The sequence below is a fragment of the Colobus angolensis genome, unplaced genomic scaffold, assembly GCF_000951035.1.
Source record: "Colobus angolensis palliatus isolate OR3802 unplaced genomic scaffold, Cang.pa_1.0 Scaffold143, whole genome shotgun sequence".
Taxonomy (NCBI): domain Eukaryota; kingdom Metazoa; phylum Chordata; class Mammalia; order Primates; family Cercopithecidae; genus Colobus; species Colobus angolensis.
This window is the reverse complement of record NW_012114522.1, coordinates 3,371,016-3,375,934: the sequence shown is the minus strand read 5'-3', so window position 1 is coordinate 3,375,934 and position 4,919 is coordinate 3,371,016. Positions and strand designations below refer to the sequence as shown.

At 53.4% G+C, this 4,919-nt stretch overlaps 1 protein-coding gene across 1 annotated transcript in view; it reads right to left on the bottom strand.

The window, feature by feature from the left end:
• PPP2R2C (protein phosphatase 2, regulatory subunit B, gamma) overlaps positions 1–753 on the bottom strand; it is a 251,874-nt gene extending 251,121 nt beyond the window's left edge. The window contains exon 1 of the mRNA XM_011935418.1: positions 605–753. The gene's annotated coding sequence lies outside the window, so the exon portion shown is untranslated. The remainder of the gene's footprint in view (positions 1–604) is intronic.
• Positions 754–4,919: the final 4,166 nt, after the last annotated feature.

Genomic DNA, 4,919 nt, shown 5'->3' with positions numbered 1-4,919 from the left:
GGAAGGAAGGAAGGAAGGAAGGAAGGAAGGAAGGAAGGAAGGAAGGAAGGAAGGAAGGAAGAAAGAGAAAGAAAGAAAGAAATTGCTTGCTCACAATTCTGGAGGCTGAGAAGTCCAAGATCAAGGTGCCAGCAGATTCGATTCAGTGTCTGACCAGGGTTCTGTGCTTCAAGGACGGCGCCTTCTCACTGCGTCCTCACATGGTGGAAGTCTGCCTCGGGCCTCTTTTATAAGGACTCCACCCTCTTGACCTCTTGACCTAATCACCTCCCAAAGCCTCACCCTCAATACTCTGTGTTGGTGGTTAGATTTCAGCGCAGGAATACTGGAGAGACGGGAATATTCAGACCACTGCACAGCTCCAACACTCTAACACTGTGGCCACATCTGGGGTTGCCCTGTATAATCATTCATAACACACCCTTTCATTTTCTAAGGTACCCCACTTTGGATGATAAATTATTTGACACCGTGGTGATTATAAGCCAGTGAAGGGCTCCTCGTAACTCCATCCACTGGTCCTCAAACCTGCGCACGTGGCTGTGCAGGTGACAGTCACAAAACAGTCAGCCGCTCATCTAAGGCATACAGGACAAGGCCCCACCTGCTGTGTGCTGTCTGGAGGCTGGTGTGGTAGCCAGGCCTGCAGCTGCAGGCCCTTCTCCCTGCTTCTGGGTGATGAGAGTGAACCCCACGGGCGAGGGCCCTTTGCCGCAGCTCTGCACCACCGCAGGAATCCTTTGAATGATGTGAGGCTTGTGGGCGACGGTGACTGTGAATCAGGAATTCCACAATGACACTGCTGACAGAAGCGGGTGGGAAGGCGATTCTGTATCTGGCTTATGCATCCACCCCCCTGAGAACAAGGGAACCAACCTGCCCCCGGGTGCTTGCTGGTCTCTTCGGGTAATGCTGCCACACCCAAAGTCACTGTTGTCCCCTGATGTTGGAGACTGGGACCTTAGCAGTGGCAGTGGCCAGCTCAGCCCTGGAGAGTTGAGAGCCATATTTTTTGCCTGTATGTTTCCCTATCTCTGCCATATTTTGTGTGTGAACCCAAGAATGAGCCCTGGGGTGGCTGGAAAGAGTCTGCCCGGCACCCACAGGCAGGCTAGCCTGTCTATCCTGTGACCGAGAGCCTCCTGCGTGAAGGATGCCTCTGGGGAGCATCTGCATGGGGCACGTGGGGTTCATTTCATGTGTCAACTTGACGGGGCCACAGGATGCCCAGATATCACGCTAAACATCATTTCCGGGTGTGTCCGGAGGGTGTTTCCAGTAGAGATGAGCATTTGAATCAGTAGACTAATAACCCGCAGTGTGGATGGGCCTCCCCCAGTTTGTTCAGAGCCTGAATGGAACAAAAAGGCCGGAGAAGGGAGAATTCACTCTCTCCGCCTGACTGCTGGAGCTGGGACATCCGTCTTCTCCTGCCCTGGGACTGGCACTCACACCATCGCAACATCAGCCTTCCTGGTTCCCAAACCTTCAGACTACAACAACCAGTTCTCCAGCTTACAGATGGAGCTCAGGGGACTTCTCAGCTCCATAACTGCATGAGCCAATTCCGTGTGCGTGTGTGCGCGCACACGTGCAGTGATCCTATTGGCTTTTTTCTCTGAAGAACCCTGACTACTACAGGGCACAAATACCTCATGTTCTGCAGTCATCTGAGAGGTCCATCCACACACCTCTTCCCCAGGCCACTTTGTCATCATCCTCCAACCCTGTTCTTTCCAAAGCCCTGCCCTGCTTGCCAGCCCACGCACTAGTGTAGATCCCTACCCCAGGCTGTGGTCCCTCCTCAGCAACATGAGCAACCAGATTCTCCCCCTGAAGTTTTGCCTCCTGGGAGAATCTGCAAGCATCTTTCAGGGTACCCCCTGAGTTGGTTATTACCACAGAAGGATGCAGCCACTGCACCCTCCTCCAAAGGAGGGAGCAGGGAGGAGGCAGCGCCCCAACCTCTCTCTCCACCTGCCCTCCCATCTCCTGGCAATGCCTCCTGGGGGCAAAACCCACCCAAAGACTCCCCAGCAGAGATCCAGGTCATAAATTTGAGAGGATCAGCCTTCCAGGCACAGGCCAGGGCAGAGAGAAGCTGGGGCTGGAAAGGAACAAGGGGTATAAACCTCCTTAGAAGACACTAAGGGGCCATGGTTAACTACACTGGACTTGCTAATAGGTTCCTTTCTTGAGAAATAGTAGAAATGGTCACTTTAAATTCACTTGATTGCGGTCCTGCAGCACTGACATTAAAATCTGGGAAGAATGTTGGAACCACTCATTGGTGCTATCCAAACATACCTGATGCATTCATACAACATCTACAACAACAAGAACTACGAGCCAGGCTCTGAGAACACAGATGAGTTCTTACAGATCTTATAGTCAGGAGATGCTGGGTGCAAGGTTAGCAAAAAAAAAAAAAAAAAAGGAAGAAAGATGATGATGTTGGACCTGGAGTACTGTGATGGAGACTCCCTGGGTGGGACATATTTAGGTGGGAGGCAAGGAAGGTCTCTGGAGAGAGGACATGGAAGCTGCGACCTGAAGGATGAGTTAGAGTGAGTGCTGTGTTAGCACCAGGAGCAGGGGGAATAGCAGCGGCAAAGAGCCCAGGACAAGAGAGAGCTCACAATGTACCAAGGTCAGGAAAAAGGCTGCCGTGTAGTGAGCGCTGTGGATATGGGCACAGCAGAGGTCAGCATGGTTATTTTAGGGAGTTGAAGGGGAGTCTGGATTGGGAGGCCCTCAAGTAGGCCGGAAGAGAAGACAACAGCTTGACCTGGGGTGGTAGAGATGAAGAAGGAGAGGAGGCAGATCTGAGGGTGGGCTACTGCAGAATATTCCCCACCTGGGCACTGGAGACCCAGATGACACGGGCGGGCACAATGAATGCTGGCCTGCAGTGAGGTGCATCCCACAGGCCCTGGCTCTGTTGTCACCTGCTGTGTGACTCCAGGCAAACCCTTCCCAGCCCCACCCCAGACCTCTCCTCCTCCCCTGTGGACAGGAAGGCAGGAGGAAGGAGGTGGCCAGGTGCTTCTGAGCAGCCTCAGCACCAATCCTCTTAAAGGTGCCCAAGCCTAGCAGGACAGCCCCTGATGGTGGGACTTCGGGCAGTGACTTCTCCCAACCTCACCGCATATCACAGCATCACCTGCAAAGTGGCTGTGATGATCGCATCCCATCACCGAGTGAGCACCTGATACATCTAACGTGCCCTGCCTGTGCCACGCTTGCAGCAAGTTCTCCATAAATGTCAGTTAAGAGGAGTAACACTACTGTCTGCTGCCATCTGTGACCTGGGGTGCTGGTGGGGCTGTCACTCAGGGGGACCCATCCCCTTGCTTGGGAGAGCCCATCCATGGGGACAGGGAAATTGTGCCAGCAGTGGGAAGGCCACCCAAGCAAGGCCAAGGAGAAGCCTTTCTCAGGGTTTACAAAGAGCCCTCTTCTCTCCTCCTGGGACCAGCGGTCTGTGAGCCTGCCTCCTAACGAGGAGAAGGCCGCCTGTGCTCAGCCTCCCAAAAAACCAGGACATCCCCTGAACTTCCCAACACTCAGCCTGATCAACTCTGCGCTTGGGTCAAACTAGGTTGGATTTCAGCTTCTTGCTGCAGAAAGATTCTTTGGCAGACAGGAACTACACAATGGAAGAGGCTCTGATGGACACCATCCTCTCACCAGGAGTGCCAGCAAAGAGTGCAACAGTGTCCCCACCATGAAGCCACACCCCACTCAACATGGAGCCCTGAGCTGGGCCAAGCTTGGAATGAAGACCCGGGCAACCAGTCCACTCTAGACCTAGGAAAGAAGGATTTCCACAGTGTCTCCCTGCCTGGCCTCCCATCTAAAAATGCCCCACCCAGTGAGTCTCCAGCACAGCCCACAAAACCCAGCGTCATCTTTTTTTCTGACTTTGCACCCTCACAGGTGCCCATCCTGGGAATTCACCACCCAGCCCTGCGGTTCTGATGGGACGCACAGGAGTGCACGGGAAAGAGGGCAACAGTGGCTCCCAGCTCTGTGGCTCTGCAATGCCAGGAGAACACTGTGCTGAGATGGGGGCTCTGATGGGCAGGCAGCCCTGACAATAGCAGTTTCCTGAGAAAGAATCACAGAACAGAACCTAAATGTAGACACTGGGAGAGCAGCTCCAGCCTTCCAGCCAAGGCAGGAAGAACTCGGTTCAGATCGTGGCTCCACCACTCACTGCTGAGCAGCCTGGAGCACATCATTTGCACCTCAGTGTGCTCCTCTGTAAAATGGGGGCAGAGGGCACGTCCACACCCTCAGAGGTCGACGTGAGGATAAGTGAGATAGAGGGTATAGTGCATAGTGCTAGTGCAGTGCCAGGCTCACATGAGTGCCCAATAAATGGCAGTTCTGAAAAAACACACAGCACACCACACACACGCACACACACACACAGAACAGAGGCAAAGATATTAAACTTCACCTAGGGCTGCAAATTTGCAACATGCAGCCTCTGTGACCAGTGTGCCAATTACACTCCCAACACCTTAGCCCCATCCTTGCCGCATGCATAACTTCCTCGGAAATCCCCCCTGCTGTGGACTGGATGCCTGTGTCCCCCTGAATTCCTAGGTTGAAATCCTAATCCCCAATGTGAGGTAATAGGAGCCAGGCCCTGGGGAAACAATTAGGAGGAAATTAGTGCCCTTTTAAAATAGACTCAAGGGAGCTCACTCGCCCCTTCCACCCTGTGAGGATACTGCAAGAAGGCACCATTCATGAACCAGAACGCAGGCCCTCACCAGACACTGAATCTGCCATGGCTTGATCTTGGACTTCCAGCCTCCAGAACGGTGAGAAATAAACCTGTGTTGTTCATAAGCTATATGGTGTTTTGTTACGGCAGCCCCAACGGACTAAGACAGCTCCCCTTCCTG